Source organism: Eubalaena glacialis, chromosome 2 (genome assembly GCF_028564815.1).
Source record: "Eubalaena glacialis isolate mEubGla1 chromosome 2, mEubGla1.1.hap2.+ XY, whole genome shotgun sequence".
In the NCBI taxonomy this organism is placed as follows: Eukaryota; Metazoa; Chordata; class Mammalia; order Artiodactyla; family Balaenidae; genus Eubalaena; species Eubalaena glacialis.
In genome coordinates, this window is record NC_083717.1 from 143,713,098 (window position 1) to 143,734,575 (window position 21,478).

Sequence of the window (21,478 nt, forward strand, 5' to 3'; positions counted from 1 at the left end):
TCTAAAATTGGATGGAAGGAAATTAATGTTTATTTGATCATTTATTATTTGTGAGTTAAAATGCTAAGTAATAGGGAAGCTGCCACCCTCACATTTTACATAAGACAAACACACATTTTATATGACCTATTTAAAGACATTACATTCTCACTATATAACTTCGTGATACTTTTTGCAAGTACAACTTTTTAATCAGAGAGACATGATTTTCCCATTTGATATACATGCTGGTTTCAGTGTACAGTGGAAACAAATGAGAAATAAAAGTCATTTTAAGGCCCCTTTGGATAACAAGCATAGATAGTAAAGGAAGTGAATGAAAAGTGCTCCTAGCCCTGAAATAAGTAAAATTTTGGTTAAAGTAAAATCACAGTAATATCGCATTCAAGCCTTCAATACCTATATATGTACATGATTAAATCATTTACAAAGCACATATTGCAGCCAAATATTTGTTTTAGTCTTATTCTTTTCTTTGGGTGTTGTGTTTAACTGCTCATTTTATAAAAGAAAATTCTCCCTTGGCAGTCTTTTACTTTTCTTTTGGGTTTTGAATTTCAAAACTTTACACTGTTCAAATTGTAAGGCATCTCTTAATGACATCTGTCTTTGTATTAGTGCATATGTGTTTCACCTGCTAATTTTTTTTTTTTAATGATTCTTCAGATGATATTGAAAGCAATAATGCAGGGCCTGGGAGCAATTATTAGTTTGTTTTATGTACTATAAATTAGTTTGATTTTTATAGAGTTTTTTTAATGAAATTTTATAGTCTATACTATTTACCACCTAGTTTCTTTTACTTAGAATAATTATTTTGAAATTCATTTATGTTGATGCATATATCAGTAGTTCATTGCTGCACAGTATTCCATACTCCAGGCTATTTATGCACGTGCCTGCTGATGGACATTAGGATGTTTACCGTTGTGGAATATTAGAAAGGAAGATGCTGTGAATACTCCTGTATAAGCCTTTGTAAGGATGCACATTATCTTTTTCTTGAGTAAATACCTAAGAGATAATGGCAGAAACATAAAAAAAACTGCCATTTCCAGTGCCTTCCATGCATTTGTGTAGATCTATATTTCCTCCTGGTATCATTTTCCTTCTGCCTGATAAGACGTTCTTAAACTTTTTTTTTATAGTGAGGGTATGTTCTTGATTAATTCTTTCCATTTTTGTATGTCTTAAAATATGCATTTCATCTTAATTTTGAAAGATATTGCAGAGGGTATAAATTTTACATTGTCAGGGTTTGTCTTTTCTTTCAGTACTTAAAAGATGTTGCCCTACTATTTTCTCACTTCCAGTGTTCATGGCAAAACTCTGCTTATCATCTTTGTCTTTGTCCTATATGAAATATGTCTTTTTTTTCCTCTGGCTGCTTTTAAGGTTTTCTCTTTACAGTGGTTTGGAAAATTTTTAATTTGGTGTGCCTTGGTGTGGCTTTTATGTGTTTTTACATTGAGCAGGGTTTTGTTTCAACCCATGGAAACCTAGTTTCTGCCCCTGTCTACTCCAGTAAAGCTCTTCTTGCCAAGATCACAAATGTCCTTTTATTCCTACGTCCAATGCATAGTTCATCACTTTTTATGTATCCTGCCCTCTGAGTAATGCTTGAAAAATGTGGCACTTTGTTCCCTTGATATCCCATGTTCCTGATATGTTTTCCTGTTTCTCTGGCTCATCATTACTATTCAATCTCCTTTGTGGATTTTTTAAAATTTTTTTATTGAAGTGTAGTTGATTTACAATGTTGTGTTAGTTTCAGGTGTACAGTGAAGTGATTCAATTATATATATATATATATATATACTTTTTCAGGTGCTTTTCCCTTATAGTTTATTACAAGATATTGAGTATAGTTCCCTGTGCTATGCAGTAGGTCCTTGTTGGTTATCTATTTTATATATAGTAGTATGTATATGTTAATCTCAAGGTCCTAATTTATCTCCCCTATTTCCCCTTTGGTAACCATAAGTTTGTTTTCTATGTCTGTGGGTCTATTTTTGTTTTGTAAATAAGTTCATTTGTATCATTTCTTTATAGATTCCACATGTAAGCAATATCATATGATATTTGTCTCTGTCTGACTTACTTCCTTTAGTATGCTAATATCCAGGTCCATCCATGTTGCTACAAAGGGCATTATTGCATTCTTTTTCATGGATGAGTAATATTCCACTGCATATACATACCACATCTTCTTTATCCATTCCTCTGTTGATGGAGATTTAAGTTGCTTCCATACCTTGGCTGTTGTAAATAGTGCTGCTGTGCACATTAGGGTGCATGTATCTTTTTGAATTAGAATTTTCTCTGGATATATGCTCAGGGGTGGGAGTGCTGGAGCATATGGTAGTTGTATTTTTAGTTTTGTAAGGAACCTCCATACTGTTCTCCATAGTGGCTGTACCAATTTACATTCCCACCAACAGTGTAGGAAGGTTCCCTTTTCCCCACACCCTCTCCAGCATTTATTATTTGTAGACATTTTGATGATGGCCATTCTAACTGGTGTGAGGTGATACCTCATTGTAGCTTTGATTTGCATTTCTCTAATAATTAGCGATGCTGAGCATCTTTTCCTGTGCCTGAGGGCCATCTGCCTGTCTTCTTTGGAGAAATGTGGATGATTCTTCTTCCCCCTTCCCTCCTTACACCGAGTTACTCTTTCCTTTTCACCCTGATCATTCTTTCTGATCTCCATTGTCTCTTCTTGCTTCAATTGTCATTTAGATACTGATGACCATCTCAAACATCTCTGCTGAACTCCAGATACACATATCCAGTTGTTTATTGTACATTTCCACGTGGGTGTTTTGCAGCATCCTCCTCAACCTTCCATCCTCTTCAAATTCTGTCACCTCCTCCTCAAACTATGCCAATATCACACTGAGCACACTATCATCCTACTAATTTTACTATTTCACCAGTATTTTCTGTTTCTGAGTGCTGAATAAACGTGTGTAATTGCCTTTTGCCCTTAATTATCCTTTCTGTGCTTGCCCACTGAACTACTTAATTTAATGTACCTGCAAACCTTTTTATATCTGGCCTATTTACCAGCTCTAGTTTCTGTTGGTTAGCATTGTATGTGGCCATCCATAGTCTGCGAGTGACCATGAATACCTTCTATGTTACCTTGTTAATCTATTATTAATATTGCATAAAGTAAAAAATAATTTAATATGCTTTTTTTCAAATTTATCATGCTTATCATAGTAAAGGTTTTGTAAAAATTATAATCTCAGTGTTGGAAGGCATGATAATAATTCAATAATTATTTCTAGATAGTATAATTTACAGCCACACACATAGAGTACACATGGCTTAAAGTTTTCAGGATATATATGTTTCAACAAACTAATAAAATATTGCATAGTTTTTCAAAATTCCTAGCATTTATATCATTCATCATTTATTTGCCTTTTAGCTGGACTTTGCTGTTTTATTTTTAAGTAAAGAGTTATTGTTCCATTTAATGTCATTAACCTTATTAATGTAAATGGCATTGCTTGGTTTTCAAATTTGATTAATTTAATCATATTCAAAATAACAGTTTATGACATTTAAAGAATACTAAATCATTCATAAATTTTCTCTGCATAATCACATTTATATTGCAACAAATAGCTTGGAATGAATAATTGTACTCCAAATTGAGTACTACTGGATTCCAACACTTTTATATTGTTATTCAAACATGTATGTCATATTTTTGATGGTCCATGAAAATTTTCTGTCTTTTTTGCAGTTAAATAGTTATCAAGAATAAGTTAATATCTTCTTTCTTTGACTATTACTTTTTACAGACTCTTTTACAAATAAATTCTCATATAAGTTTTAAGAATATAATAATAGCTGTAAGAAATGATAAACTTCTTCACGATTTTTCTACCTCTCAAACACCTAATTAGCTTTGAAAAATGTAATAAGAAATATTTTAGTACAGTGTTAATAGACTATGTTAAGCCATAGAAACATGCTTTAACACCACTTTTTCGAAAGGAAACTCACTGTGAACATTAAGGACTCATTTATTCTACATTGATTTGGCTAGTGTATATAAGAATTGGAAGAGTCTTCATGGCAACAAAAGACTGAAACAAAACTGCTGTAAATACCTTGCCTTCAAATAACTTAATAATCTAGAAGTCAGGTTGAATGAGAGAGGAAACAAACATTGGTATCTATAATACATGATACATTGTTGTTAACTTGAACTCTTGGATTTGGTATAACATAAGTAAATTAAAATTAAATAATATAGAACAAAAACCTTGAATATGCCATTAATATAATGTGGCATAAAGAACATACTCTGTGATAAGGGCTATATGAACAGTTAAAGATATAGGTGACACAGAAAAAAACCCCAGAATGAATTATCTCCAATTTAGTCATCACAGAAGAAATCTATGGAGTAACATTTAAGATAAACCTTCATTATGATTTTGTTAAATAGATGTTTGGTAGTAGATGTAAGAATATATATAAATAGAGATGTGAGCACAGGCAAGTACAATTCAGGAGAGACAGATATTATATGTAGATGTGAATCACTGAATAAATGGAAATAAAGCAGGAAGAGCAATTTTGAGGGATACTGGGATGGACAAGTGAAATAATATTTAAAATTTGTTCGAAATTGGATAATCAACCACTTACTATTTCTGAATGTAAACACAATAAAAGTGGCAATTTTGGAGAGTCTAACTGGATAACATTGCACAAAGTTCACCAAAGCATATGAGAGTGGAAAATAAGAGAATCTGAATAAGAATATCCTAATGGTCTACACATTAATTATAGACATGGCCTTTATGATGGATGTCCACCAATAAAAGTATGTTTGAGTGCCACTGAATCAAAAATCCATGGTATTGAATGAATTTCCTTCTAGGTATCACCCGATATCTGAGCCAATCCCAAATACTCCTCCTTTAGATATATATGAACATGAATTGTCTAATTTTTTATTTGTTGAAAGTGTGAATGATGTGTATATTGGCATAAAATAATTCATATCATATTTAGTCATAGTATGTCTTACATTATAGAAAACAAAAAAAGCTTTGCTCATTTTTCTCAATAAAATATTAGACTTTTTTTCAACTTTTTATTTTATATTGGAGTATAGCCAATTAACAGTGTTGTGATAGTTTCAGGCGCACAGCAAAGCGACTCAGCCACATATATGTATGTATCCATTCTCCCCCAAACTCCCCTCCTATCCAGGCTGTCACATAACATTGAGCAGAGTTCCTGTGCTATACGGTAGGTCCCTGTTGGTTATATACAGCAGTGTGTATATGTCAGACTCAAACTCCCTAATTATCCCTTCCCCCCACCCTTTCCCCACTGGTAACCACAAGTTCATTCTCTAAGTCTGTGACTCTGTTTCTGTTTTGTTAATAAGTTCATTTGTATCATTTCTTTTTAGATTCTGCACCTAAGCCTTTTTTTCTAAACTGATAAAAAGACAAGTGAGCTGAGATGTATGCACCCTAATTAGTCAACTCATCCCTTCATCTTTGAAGAGGCTGAGCTTTGATTGCCTTTCCCTTGTCAAGCTGTGGCTACTGCATTTTCCCATTCATGTTATTACACCTATGGAAGTATCAAAAGACTCCCCAGTGAATTCTCTAAGTTTCAAACATACATTTCTCTGCCCCTACTATGTACCCACAGCCCCACCTCCTCATAATCATGAGAATCCAATACTCCCACCAGTATTATAGCTTCTTTCTTGCCTTGTTGATCTTCAAGAGTTACTCAAAACCTTCAAAACCTCAGGTTCAGACTTGTGTTCTCTGACAATATTGTTGCTCTGCTGGGAACAGGACCCCTAACAAGCAGAGCTCAGTTTGTAGGGCAGCAGAGCACAATTTCTACAAGTGAGTCACTAAGAGCAATAAAGAAGCCAAACTTAATTCTATCCTTTGGTTCCCAGACCATGCCTTATATACGTACAGGACATAGCACTATATATTGGATGTAGCCTTAATGAATATATGACAGCCTGGATGATAGCATCCACAGGGGTGGTCCCCAAGTTGATGCCTTATCTGAATGTGAATCTTAGCCCAGATATTTCCCAGTATTTTGATATGTGGTAGAAAGAGTGGATCATTTAGACCATTCCCATTATCGTACATACTTCACTATAAAATGATTACTTTGGTCTGAGGCTGAGTTATGTGGGATTCCATGTCAGTGTATTAGTCATACTAAGCCCTTGGATAGTGGTGACTTCAGAAACACTTGGAACAGGTAAGAAAATTCATACTGGGAGTGAGGCATCGGTTCCAACAAGGAAAATTGCTGCCCTTGCCAGAGTGGAAGGGATCTATGTAAACAACTTACCCCCAAATGGCTAGTTGTTCTTATTCAGGGCTCATTGTTGATGAAACATTCAATACAGCAGTAGTTAGATCAGCATTGATGAGAGGAAGCACATGTTGTCGGCTGCATGTATAGTCTCTATCTATACAAACATGGCCACTTCATTCATGAGTCCACTTCACAAGCAATGGTATAGCCAGACATAGATGCTGGCTAGCATCCACTGGGTATGTTGTCTGTCCACCATATTGTCAAGTGCCCTTCTGCGTTGGATCCTTCCTACTAGGTCCATCTACATGCTTCTACTCCCGAATCTCTTTTCTATGATCTTTTTGTTTTGTTTCTCTGGGTCCTGACCGACCAGGCAACTGTACTACCCAGTGGCCCATATATATCTTTATAACAGGCATTATCTCCTCTCTGAGAATCAGGCCTGATTCTTCCCATGGGGCCATGGGAGCTCCATTACCCCTGCTGCAATTGTCCCTCTTAACTGAATTATCCCATAACTTAAGTTATGGAAGAGGGATAGTTGCAACATGGGTAATGGAGCTCTAAACCAATTGTTCATGCAATTTTGGGGGCCCTCTGTAAGTGCTTGGGTCTGATTCTGACAGTATGATTTTCATCATACAATGGATTATTGATGCTCTTGCCCAAAATGATGACTCGGTTGATCTGGCAATAACCATTTCATGATGAATAGCCCTGTTCACATGGTCACTTAAAGTCTAATCTTCAGGCTTTCAGTCTCTATTAATGGTCAGTAGCATGCCACAAACTGGTTTTCAAATAGTGAGTAGAAACCATAAGCCCTGGCCATCTTCTAGAACTTAGAATGTCTGTGTTGTGACTATCCAATTGGGTTTTGCCAGAGACCACGCACATATTCCTTATTAAACATATTTATTCCTTGTAAGATTGAACTTGATCTTTCACCACAGCTTGGACCTAACTGCATAAGCCTTCCTTTATTGGAGTCTCACTCAAAATTGTGAAGTTTTATTTTTTAATTTTTATTGGAATATAGTTGATTTACAATGTTGTGTTAGTTTCAGGTGTACAGCAAAGTGAATCAGTTATACGTGTACATATATCTACTCTTTTTTAGATTCTTTTCCCATATATCAATAGATCATTACATAGTATTGCATAGAGTTCCCTGTGCTATACAGTAGGTCCTTATTAGTTATCTACTTTATATATAGTAGTGTGTATATGTCAATCCAAATCTCCCAATTTATCCCTCCGCCCCACATTTACCCCAGTAACCATAAGTTTGTTTTCTACATATGTGACTCTGTTTTTCTTTTGTAAATAAGTTCATTTGTATCATTATTTAAATTCCACATATAAATGATATCATATGATATTTGTCTTTTCTCTGTCTGATTTACTTCACTTAGTATGGTAATCTCTAGGTTGCTGAGAAAGACATTATTTCATTCTTTTTTATGGATGAGTGACATTCCATTGTATATAAGTACCACATCTTCTTTATCCATTCATCTGTCAATGGACATTAGGTTGCTTCCGTGTCTTGGCTGTTGTAAATAGTGCTGGTATGAATATTGGTGTGCATATATCTTTTCAAATTAGTTTTCTCCGGATACAAGTCCAGGAGTGGGATTGCTGGATCATATGGTAGCTCTATTTTTAGTTTTTAAGGAAATTCCATACTGTTCTCCATAATGGTTGTAGCAATTTACATTCGCACCAACAGTGTAGAATAGTTCCATTTTCTCCACACCCTCTCCAGCATTTACTGTTTCTAGACTTTTTGATGATAGCCATTCTGACCAATATGAGGTGTCAAGATTGTGAAGTTTCTAATTCACCTGATAAATTGATGGGAACAATATCCCCAAGTGCAGTATATGCTTTTCAAAATCCATACAGGCTCACATACTGCTATGCCTTTTAGTGGGCACTAGTGCAAGACAGTAATCTGACCTTAACTTTATATATTTATTTATTTATTAAAAAAATTTTTTTTATTTCCATTTTTTTTGGAATTTAATTTATTTTTTTTATACAGCAAGTTCTTATTACTCATCAATTTTATACACATCAGTGTATACATGTCAATTCCAATCGCCCAATTCATCACACCACCACCACCACCCCCCTGCTGCTTTCCCCCCTTGGTGTCCATACGTTTGTTCTCTACATCTGTGTCTCAATTTCTGCCCTGCAAACCGGTTCATCTGTACCATTTTTCTAGGTTCCGCATATATAGGTTAATATACAATATTTGTTTTTCTCTTTCTGACTTACTGCACTCTGTGTGACAGTCTCTAGATCCATCCACATCTCTACAAATGACCCAATTTCGTTCCGTTTTATGGCAGAATAATATTCCATTGTATACATGTACCACATCTTCTTTATCCATTCGTCTGTCAATGGGCATTTAGGTTGCTTCCATGTCCTGGCTATTGTAAATAATGCTACAGTGAACATTGGGGTGCATGTGTCTTTTTGAATTATGGTTTTCTCTGGGTATATGCCCAGTAGTGGGATTGCTGGGTCATATGGTAATTCTATTTTTAGCTTTTTAAGGAACCTCCATACTGTTCTCCATAGTGGCTGTATCAATTTACATACCCACCAACAGTGCAAGAGGGTTCCCTTTTCTCCACACCCTCTCCAGCATTTGTTGTTTGTAGATTTTCTGATGATGCTCATTCTAACTGGTGTGAGGTGATACCTCATTGTAGTTTTGATTTGCATTTCTCTAATAATTAATGATGTGGAGCAGCTTTTCATGTGCTTCTGGCCATCTGTATGTCTTCTTTAGAGAAATGTCTATTTAGGTCTTCTGCCCATTTTTGGATTGGGTTGTTTGTTTTTTTAGTATTGAGCTGCATGAGCTGTTTATATGTTTTGGAGATTTAATCCTTTGTCCGTTGATTCATTTGCAAATATTTTCTCCCAATTTGAGGGTTGTCTTTTCGTCTTGTTTATGGTTTCCTTTGCTGTGCAAAAGCTTTGAAGTTTGATTAGGTCCCATTTGTTTATTTTTGTTTTTATTTCCATTACTCTAGAAGGTGGATCAAAAAAGATCTTGCTGTGATTTATGTCAAAGAGTGTTCTTCCTATGTTTTCCTCTAAGAGTTTTATAGTGTCCAGTCTTACATTTAGGTCTCTAATCTATTTTTAGTTAATTTTTGCATATGGTGTTAGGGAGTGTTCAAATTTCATTCTTTTACATGTAGCTGTCCAGTTTTCCCAGCACCATTTATTGAAGAGACTGTCTTTTCTCCATTGTATATCCTTGCCTCCTTTGTCATAGATTAGTTGACCATAGGTGCATGGGTTTATCTCTGGGCTTTCTATCTTGTTCCATTGATCTATATTTCTGTTTTTGTGCCAGCACCATATTGTTGTGATTACTGTAGCTTTGTAATATAGTCTGAAGTCAGGCAGTCTGATTCCTCCAGCTCCACTTTTTTCCCTCATGACTGCTTTGGCTATTCGGGGTCTTTTGTGTCTCCATACAAATTTTAAGATTTTTTGTTCTAGTTCTGTAAAAAATGCCATTGGTAATTTGATACGGATTGCATTGAATCTGTAGATTGCTTTGGGTAGTATAGTCATTTTCACAATATTGATTCTTCCAATCCAAGAACATGGTATATCTCTCCATCTGTTGGTATCATCTTTAATTTCTTTCATCAGTGTCTTATAGTTTTCTGCATACAGGTCTTTTGTCTCCTTAGGTAGGTTTATTCCTAGGTATTATTCTTTTTGTTGCAATGGTAAATGGGAGTTTTTCCTAATTTCTCTTTCAGATTTTTCATCATCAGTATATAGGAATGTGAGAGATTTCTGTGCGTTAATTTTGTATCCTGCTACTTTAACAAATTCATTGACTAGCTCTAGTAGTTTTCTGGTAGCATCTTTAGGATACTCTATGTATAGTATCATGTCATCTGCAAAGAGTGACAGTTTTACTTCTTCTTTTCCAATTTGTATTCCTTTTATTTCTTTTTCTTCTCTGATTGCCGTGGCTAGGACTTCCAAAACTATGTTGAATAATAGTGGTGAGGGTGGACATCCTGTCTTGTTCCTGGTCTTAGAGGAAATGCTTTCAGTTTTTCACCATTGAGAATGATGTTTGCTGTGGGCTTGTCATGTATGGCCTTTATTATGTTGAGGTAGATTCCCTCTAAGCCCACTTTCTGGAGAGTTTTTATCATAAATGGGTATTGAATTTTGTCAAAAGCTTTTTCTGCATCTATTGAGATGATCATATGGTTTTTATTCTTCAGTTTGTTAACATGGTGTATCACATTGATTGATTTGCATGTATTGAAGAATCCTTGCATCCCTGGGATAAATCCCACTTGATCATGGTGTATGATCCTTTTAATGTGTTTTTGGATTCTGTTTGCTAGTATTTTGTTGAGGATTTTTGCATCTATATTCATCAGTGATATTGGTCTGTAATTTTCTTGTTTTGTAGTATCTTTGTCTGGTTATGCTATCAGGGTGATGGTTGACTCATAGAATGAGTTTGGGAGTTTTCCTTTCTCTGCAATTTTTTGGAAGAGTTTGAGAAGGATGGGTGTTAGCTTTTCTCTAAATATTTGATAAAATTCACCTGTGAAGCCATCTGGTCCTAGACTTTTGTTTGTTGGAAGATTTTTAATCACAGTTTCAATTTCATTACTTGTGATTGGTCTGTTCATATTTTCTGCTTCTTCCTGGTTCAGTCTTGGAAGGTTATACCTTTCTAAGAATTTGTCCATTTCTTCCAGGTTGTCCATTTTATTGGCATAGAGTTGCTTGTAGTAGTCTCTTAGGATGCTTTTTGTTTCTGAGGTGTCTGTTGTAACTTCTCCTTTTTCATTTCTAATTTTATTGATTTGAGTTCTCCCTCTTTTTCTTGATGAGTCTGGCTAAAGGTTTATCAATTTTGTTTGTCTTCTCAAAGAACCAGCTTTTAGTTTTATTGATCTTTGCTCTTGTTTTCTTTGTTTCTATTTCATTTATTTCTGCTCTGATCTTTATGATTTCTTTCCTTCTGCTAACTTTGGGTTTTGTTTGTTCTTCTTTCTCTAGTTCCTTTAGGTGTAAGTTGAGATTGTTTATTTGAGATTTTTCTTTCTTGAGGTAGGCTTGTACAGCTATAAACTTCCCTCTTAGAACTGCTTTTGCTGCATCCCATAGGTTTTGGATCGTCGTGTTTTCATTGTCATTTGTCTCTGGGTACTTTTTGATTTCCTCTTTGATTTCCTCAGTGATCTCTTGGTTATTTAGTAACGTATTGTTTAGCCTCCCTGTGTTTGTGTTTTTTACGTTTTTTCCCCTGTAATTCATTTCTAATCTCATAGCGTTGTGGTCAGAAAAGATACTTGAAATGATTTCAATTTTCTTAAATTTACTGAAGCTTTATTTGTGACCCAAGATGTGACCTATCCTGGGGAATGTTCCCTGCGCACTTGAGAACAAAGTGTAGCTGTTTTTGGATGGAATGTCCTATAAATATCAATTAAATCTATCTGGTCTATTGTGTCATTTAAAGCTTCTGTTTCCTTATTTATTTTCACTTTGGATGATATGTCCATTGGTGTAAGTGAGGTGTTAAAGTTCCCCACTATTATTGTGTTACTGTCGATTTCCTCTTTTAGAGCTGTTAGCAGTTGCTTTATGTATTGAGGTGCTCCTATGTTGGGTGCATATATGTTTATAATTGTTATATCTTCTTCTTGGATTCATCCCTTGATCATTATGTAGTGTCCTTCCTTGTCTCTTGTAACATTCTTTGTTTTAAAGTCTATTTTATCTGATATTAGTATTGCTACTCCAGCTTTCTTTTGATTTCCATTTGCATGGAATATCTTTTTCCATCCCCTCACTTTCAGTCTGTATGTGTCCCTAGGTCTGAAGTGGGTCTCTTGTAGACAGCATATATATGGGTCTTGTTTTTGTATCCATTCAGCAAGCCTGTGTCTTTTGGTTGGAGCATTTTAATCCATTCACGTTTAAGGTAATTATCAATATGTATGTTCCTATGATCTTTTTCTTAATTGTTTTGGGTTTGTTTTTGTAGGTCCTTTACTTGTCTTGTGTTTCCCACTTAGAGAATTTCCTTTAGCATTTGTTGTAGAGCTGGTTTGGTGGTGCTGAATTCTCTTAGCTTTTGCTTGTCTGTAAAGCTTTTGATTTCTCCATCGAATCTGAATGAGATCTTTGCCTGGTAGAGTAATCTTGGTTGTAGTTTCTTCCCTTTCATCACTTGAAGTATATCATGCCACTCCCTTCTGGCTTGTGGAGTTTCTGCTGAGAAATCAGCTGTTAACCTTATGGGAGTTCCCTTGTATGTTATTTGTCATTTTTCCCTTGCTGCTTTCGATAATTTTTCTTTGTCTTTAATTTTTGCCAATTTGTTTATGATGTGTCTTGGTGTGTTTCTCCTTGGATTTATTCTGTATGGGACTCGGTGCGCTTCCTGGACTTGGGTGGCTATTTCTTTTCCCATGTTAGGGAAATTTTCGACTATAATCTCTTCAAATATTTTCTCGGGTCCTTTCTCTCTCTCTTCTCCTTCTGGGACCCCTATGATGCGAATGTTACTGTGTTTAATGTTGTCCCAGAGGTCTCTTAGGCTGTCTTCATTTCTTTTCATTCTTTTTTCTTTATTCTGTTCCACATCAGTGAATTCCACCATTCTGTCTTCCAGGTCACTTATCTGTTCTTCTGCCTCAGTTATTCTGCTATTGATTCCTTCTAGTGTAGTTTTCATTTAAGTTATTTTATTGTTCATCTCTGTTTGTTTGTTCTTTAATTCTTCTAGGTCTTTGTTAAACATTTCTTGCATCTTCTCGATCTTTGCCTCCATTCTTTTTCCGAGGTCCTGGATCATCTTCACTATCATTATTCTGAATTCTTTTTCTGGAAGGTTGCCTATCTCCACTTCATTTAGTTGTTTTTCTGGGGTTTTATCTTGTTCCTTCGTCTGGTACATAGCCCTCTGTCTTTTCATCTTGTCTTTCTTTCTGTGAGTGTGGTTTTTGTTCCACAGGCTGCAGGATTGTAGTTCTTGCTTCTGCTGTCTGCCCTCTGGTGGATGAGGCTATCTAAGAGGCTTGTGCAAGTTTCCTCGACCTTAACTTTAGTGGAGATGTTTTCCACAAGAACTTACTGTGTATTTCAAGTAAGAGGTATTATTGTAGAAAGGATCAAGTGAAGGCTCTGAAAATGCCCTTTGCAGCCAAGATATTAAATCAGATGCTAGATAAATATTGCAAAAACCATTTTCAAAAGAGCCTTCATTTTCTCTGCATTTTAAGGGATCATACCAGAATTATCAGTACCAGGTCCAGGTTCCTTGCTAGGAGATTACATTCTTAAATCCTATGTAAATAATCTTATCAAAGTTTAATATTAATCATAATTCCACTTATGGCATTATATCAGAAAACATGCAAACTAATATACAAACAAGAAAATATGTTGGCAGAAAGAAACATAAGCAAGCATTTATGCTGTACATGTATTCATTAATTCATCACAATATTTTATATCACACAGAAATACCCAAATTGGGATTAAAGTTAAAGAAAATATTTCTGTTTTAACATATATAAAATATTAATCATGTAGGGAAATTTAAAAAGTAGAACATGTAATAACATATATAGACTAATATGAAATATTGAAAATTCATACCTATAATGTCTCAAAGGACAAGTGTCAAAATGTGAATGCAGATATTTTTATGTATTTTAGATTATAATTTCTGTTTATCATTGGCTTTTATCTATTCTGGTCATAAAATATTCAATATTTCTAGAAAAAATAAGATATAAACTGCAAACTCTTACACAAATGTAACACATTAATGCTTTAAAGAGTCAAGGCTAAAATATTTTTGTTAAAATATGTCATATTCAAAAATTGTCCAAAGTGCATGTTAAATCAGTTTGTGTTTAATAGGATGTATTAGTACATAATTGCATAGAACAGCTCTAAAAACATTTGAAAAAAACCCCCCAAAATTTATTTACTTATCCTAATTATAAAAAGGATTCAACATTTGGTTTTAGTACAACTTGATATATATCCAGTTACCCATTCATTAATTTTCTTTATGCTTACTAACCTCAACATATTCTTTTTTATACTATTTGATAAAGAATTTCACCTAGTATTAGATAGCTTCAGGTGGCTAGCCTGAAGAAATACAACTCAGTCAGAAGACAGTATAGATAGTGCGTACTATTTATTAAAAAAAAGTTTAAAAGCTTTCAATAAAAATTCAGTACAGCATCGCTTTATCAGTGATTGAATTAAATGCTCAGAACTTTAAGATAATTGTCTCATTATCTGTAGAAAGGTTCCGCTTAGAATATCATTAGATTATACATCCTGCAAAGAAGACAACCCAACTTCCAACATTCTTCTAGTAATGTAGAGAAGCAATTATTACCAAGTGCTAATGAGGGTTAGCCTTTACTACTTTCAGTATGCTTATAGAAGGAGTTCACTCTCTTGACTCTCCTCTCAGTTATATTAGTTATGTGACAGTAATTTGAAAAGACAAAGTGAATATCTTATTAAATTTAACATAGTGCTGTAACTGTTAAATTGGCTTTATAAAGTGGCCAAATGGCAGGATTTTCTTAAAGTGATAGGCAAGTAACTGAAATGACCATAAAAATGAAAGGAAGTGAAGTCATGTATGGTAAAAGGAGTCAGGTTGGTTATGAAGATTCAAGGTCATGTGTGCTCTTATATGCAAAAGATACAGCTACATTCAATGAAGGCCATACTGAGATGAGTAAAAGTTTAGGTAAAACAACTTAAAAGAGGCTAGATTCAACAGGCTTCAATAGGTTCAGATCAAGATGTAGCAATGGTTTCTAGCAAGGTTGCTGAATAGTTGAAGAAAATTTTCCCAGGTCACACTGAATACTAAAAGGACTATACAAATAATAAGGAGGAGGTAGAGTCCTGGGGTTAGGGAAATTATCTTCATTTACCCAGAAAATTTCCCCTGAGAGTTAGGAATTGTCAAAGTTGTTTACTCCTGGAAAATGCTGAAGTCTGTTTACATAAGGTATGGGACTCTGAGATGATTCTCTCTCCTGAGGTAGTAGAGAAGGCCAAGGCCTAGGCAAAACTTAGGACCTTGGCAGTAATAAAGAAGCAGGAAAGAGATTAAAAATGTTAATTAACCTGAGCAAACTCATAATTTTACTCCAAGAAGAGTACAGAGCTTTCTCTCTGCCCTGCTCTCTTTCTTTCTCCTTACTTTTCTGCCAGAAACCCTTTAAAAATAAGATAGATCTTCATGACTCAGGAATCTGAGCCATCTTAATTATATTCTTTTCCCCATCAATTTACATTGTTTAGAGTTTAGATCAGGGGTCAGCAAACTTTTTCTGTAAAGCATTAGATTGTAAATATTTTTGATTTAACAGGCCAATACGGTTAAAACTACTCAACTCTGCACATGTAACATAAAAGCAGCCATGACAGTACGTAAATGAACGGGCATGACTGTCTTCCAATAAAACTTCCTTTACAGAAATAGGTTACAGGATTTACTGTAGGAATCATAGTTTGAAGTCCCTTAGTTTAGAACATGGAGACTGTATCATTAGGTATGGACTAAACTGTCATAATAAAGAGATCCCCCAATACAGTAACTTATTCAAGATACACATTCACTTATCTTCTACATAAATTTCCAGAGTTAAACAGTTTGGAGCTAATCAAGAGCCCATGCCATCCTCAAATCTGAGTCAGTCACAGCCTCCCTCTCCCTCAGATCTGGATTTGGTTCCTCCCAGTCCAGTGATTTATAAATTAATCCTTTGGGTGCCTTGCACCTGATATGTGATGATGGAGAAGAAACAGAATATACACAAAAACAAACAGAGAAGCAAAACATAAGTAAAAACAAGAAGCAAAATATAAATAAAAATAAAACAAAAAATCTTCGCCTTTAGACAAGAGAAAGCTTTAAAATAGTTGCCATTGGCTGATAACATAAAGAGCAGAACGGTGAGGCCCTTCTGCCATGGACGTGGAGTTAAGTTCCTTTTTGAGATCCGAGTTCCGCTCTCTGGGAGGAGCTTTCTTGTTCATTGTCCTTTGTAATCCTAGACTTTCCATCTGGATAAATCTTCCTTTTCTACTATTTCACATATCACGTATGAGTTGGACATTATGACCTCCTTTGCCATATTACACGTGTCTCACACTTTTGTGGATTTGGGGCCTGAGGTTATTTTAGAGGTGGAACCATTGGGTTTTAATGCCGAATTTCTGGTATGGTTGGCAATATAATTCTTTTAAAAATCCAGAAACTTTCCAGTCTACTTGTTTTTACTTCATTGTTTGTGAATGTAAACACCATAGCTCAAGACTTATTTGAGCATAGGTTTTAAGCCAACATTTCCACCATCTCTGTATTCAAGTCAGCACTACTAAGCACCCAGTTAAAGACAATATTGTGGGGCTACATTTGTCTAAGTAGCTCTGTGTTCAGAATATCTGTGAACTAATATGCACCAAATGGGGAAATTGCCCTCAGAAGAGCTGAATGTGTTCTGCTCTGGTTCTGTCCTCCTCTTTGAGGGTGGGAGATGGGACTAGGACCTGCCCCCTGGGTTCAGATACAAAAGCTATGCTTAGAGAGTGATCAAACCACCCCACCTGGGCTGGCATGCTTACTTCCTAATGGTTACATGAGAGAGCAATAAATGGCTCTTTTGTTTAAACCACTAAATTTTTAGTCTATTTTTACAGCCACCTAGCCTCTGCCTTAACAACAGAGACATAGGGTCTATTGTTTTATAATTTCTCAACCAGCCAATTGGTTAATAATCTGTTCACTTAATATAAATAGAACTTCAAACTGTATTAGTAATAATCCAGGGCTAGAGATGCCAAGGGTATAATGTCAGAAATACAGACAAAAAAAGTAGTCTGCTATATTTGCTTATAATGTTTATAGTACAAAAGTAATATGCTTCTTTTCCAAATGTCCTTTTTATATGTCGCTCTCTCAATTTTCAACAGAATTCTTCTGAAAGCACTGTAATGAGTCAGCAGTTTGTGCAAAATGTAAGTAATTCAATCCTCTTTAAAATAATAGGATGTGTATCCATCTACCTCTAATATTCTCTAAAAATTGATTGAAGCCACAAACTATATATACAGGCACAACATGAAAGAAACCTATGTTCAAGTTGTGTGCATGTGAATATCAATATCTTTTAAAATCATATCTTATTGGTGATGACCATACTAATATTTACAACTAATTTTGTTGAGTATTTTCTATATGCCAGATTCTGTAGTAAATATTTAGAAGATAATTTAGAAAGAAATGAGGCTAAGTTCAAGCTCACACAGCTAGAAAGAGGCAGAGCTGTGATTTAACTTTTTACCATTTGAGATATGAAAAATTTCAGTTGACTCCATCAAGGTAGTGACAACCACAATGCATAGGACAGTTTTCATCTTAAAAGGATTTATCAAGATTAGTTATTTCTTCATTCAGATCTGATGACTACAAGTTTATTAATGTAGCTGATCTAGGATGCAGAATTTTTTTCTCACCAAATTCAGTTTTGAAGTTTGCCTGCGTATCTCTAATTTTAGTTAACAAAAAAAGAAAGAAAGAAAGTTTCTACTAAGCTTTTTCTATATTTAAGATAGTATCCTTCTTATTTCTGATTTTCCTCTTATGATCTTTAGAATTAAATGGTGTATATGAGATCCTGTGCTGATTAAAGAAGCAGTCAATGGTGTCACTTCTCTATATCCTAAATCTTGTTTCCCTGTGGAGACCAGTGAGTTACATTATATTTGGCCAAAGAATGTGCTTTAAAAACACCAAGCAATGAGTCTCAGGGTGGTGGTGAGCATGACCTGTAAAGTGCACAGGTGCCAGACTGTGTAACATTAGTATGAGAATGAAAGCAAGTCCACTTCTGAAATTTATCAAGTGTAATTGAGAGTAAGTCAGTGGATGAGCTCCCTGATAGGTGAAACTGATATTCCAAGATAGGTCACAGACCAAATGCCTTCATCTAGTTGCCAGGAAAATTGGAGATGAAAGTTGATAACTAGAAAACTGAAAAGAGGAGTTATTTACCTCTGGTTTTGAGATTTTTTTAAAAAGGAAATTTTACCATGCCTCAGTAAATGATATGTGTCTCTTTCATATTCTTTCTCTGTGGAATTTTCAATGTAGAGAAAGAACTTTGGAGCAGGTGTGAGAAATTGGGAAATTGAAAGTATATTCTGTGACTTAAAGCCAAAGTAGTAGTGAGTTCCTTTCCAAATGTGCTCCCAGCTGACTGAAGGGAAAGGCTGGCTCTTTTCTTGAATTTTGAAGGAGTATTAACTCTTGAGGGTATATATATATATATATATTTTTTTTTTTTCAAGTAACTGTTTCCAACTGCATTCTGTTGAATCCTCCTTTCAATCTGGGAAGGTGTCAAGATATCTTGGCTCCATTTCAGAATTTCTGTCACCTTGTGGTAATAGAACAGCCTCATTTCAGTAGTTATTTGGTTATTTTCATAGAAATATTCAGTTATTTTTGTTTTTAAAAGTTTATTCTCAAAACGCAGTTCAAAGTTGTATCTTTGCCCCTACCTGAGGGCAGGCTATTTCCCTATCCATATCTCTCTGAAATAGAAAAGGATCTGTTTGGGTTTGGGACACTTCCTCCCTTTCTCTTTTCTATGCATGGGCTCCAGTGTGGGGCTCAAGGAGCAGGGAGAGGGGCTAGATCAAACCAAGGTCTTCTGTCATGCCAGTAGAGGCCTCACTCTGATTTAGTCTGTTCTTGTTGATCTTTAACCCTTGGCTTATATGGTGGTCTGCGGTTATGCCTTTGGAATATGCCACCAAGTTGGGCATGCTTTTACTTAGCTCAGTAGCCATCCACAGCGCCTTCCCCTCTGCTAAGCCCACTAACTACTCTTAGCTGTGAAGTCATGGATACAGCTGAAGATTTTGATCACTCAACCTTGAGCCTCAGACACAAGGTGAACAACCCACTATTTTCTCCCCAGGCATACAAAAACCACTTCCCTTTCTAGCACTCTGGCACAGACTGCTTCAGAATTCACCGCACCACAGGTGGACACTACTCTTTAATTCAAAAATACACTGTGTTTTTCCCCACGGTAGAGAAGAATTAATAAGTATCAAAACCATAATGCCAACCTCTCAGAATATTCTCAGGAACAATTTCTACACCCTCTGCTCTTATCTGAATGCCAGAGGGGTCAGTAGTGTCCGAGTAAGTATCAAGCTGGAGAACAAGATGCCGATGACAATTTTTGCAAGTACACTTAGTCTTTGTAAGTGATTCTGGGGGGTCACTTGGCTTTAAGCCTCTCATGCATGGACCTTCTACTCCCTAAGAGGCTGATAACTTTCTCAGCCATCTACTTATGCTAGCTTGAGGGCAGAGGCAGAAGCAAGGAGCTGAGTTATTAATCCTCTCAATTAATTTTGAGGAAAATTGGCTGATCTCACCTACTCATGGTGTTTTCACCTTAGACTGTTGGGTACTTAGTAATTTTGTCCTCAGCTTTGGGCTATGGCATCAGTTCTAGGACAACAGGAAAAATCCCATTTGATATTCCTGAAGACCTCATTAGCCACTTTGAGACATAATCTTGATATGACTCACTCATGCTACTAGCTATTATAGATGGCCAGAGGAAATACATATTTATTCGCTCCTACTTATGCCACAAAAGGAAAATCCTCTTGTTCTTCTACAGAGAATGCAGAGCTCATTTTAATTAGGAGGGAGTACAGACCTCTGCTCTTCAAATGTAACTGATGGAAGAGGAGGGTAACAGTGCAAATCACTTTAATGAGTACAAAAGGAAAGTGCCATTCTGTTGACAGCTGAGAGAGACTAAATTCTTAAAATCAAGCCATCAAATGTCAACACTGGAAGGTACCTTAGAGATCACATAAGTCAAGTCTCTGTGAAGGGAGGATGTGCTAAAGCTTCCTCAGCTATTTTGAAAAACTAAGAACTAGAAGCCATATTTTCTGACAACAAATGATTTCCACAGAAATTCTAAATTTGTTTTGTCAAACAGTTGGGACCCAGAGAGATAGGGCCATGCACATTTCACTGGAATAACACACTCATAGCTATGGTAAGAAAAATACTCATGCATATGCTGGCATCAGTATCGAATACCATGAAGTTAGAAGAATTCCTTTTAGTGCCTCTGCCCGTCTGTCTTCTAACTGGCCTTTCAGGTTTACTGATGGAGCCTCATCAAATCATCTGAAAGTATGTATCTGTATTTCAGATGGAAAACAATATGAGATTTTCATTTCCTAAGTATTCATGCCCATACTACTCATCCTCACTAAGCCCAAAGAGCCAAAGATATTAAAAGACTGTCAGTGGGAGAAAACAGCTGCATAATTGGAAATACTACCCAGCACCAGAAAAGCTTCAAATGACATAGATCAGGGTAGAAGGGAATGTACAGTCTTTGTAAAATGAAGGCATGTGTTAATTTTTCTTAAAGCATGAATTTGAAATCATCCTATTCAAGACTTTGGCATAACTTAGATTTACTTTCTCTTCTTATCCTTCATGTCATTCCCGTAAGGAATAAACCTCACCCAGAATTAGTATAGTATATTTAGGGACTTGGAAATAATAATTTAGTCATATGGCCTGTCAGGAAAAATGGCTAACTTTAAGATGACACCTTTTATATTGGTTGTAGTCTGCTTCAAATAATAAAAACTGTGTGCTTATGAGCTGACATTTCCATCGTCCTGAAGAGGTTCTGTAATTAGCCATCTAGAAACAGTGGTGCAGTTATGCAATTGTAGTTATTTTTAATTGCTTTATTCCTAATGAGGAAGCTTTTTGGGTTAACTTGCTACATTTGTAGTGGGTGAAAAAAACATCTTGATAAAAATAATGTTCTCAAATATTTGCCTCTATCCCCAAATAAGTAAGGGAACATTTTTTTCTTTCTTTTTATCTTGTTCACCAAAGGTAGTCTGCAACCTTCACTTGGCTACTAAATAAAATTATCTGAAAATAAAAACTGCTCAGTCTTTTTCATAACGAGGGTAAGATCACTGGGAGAGTTTTGTA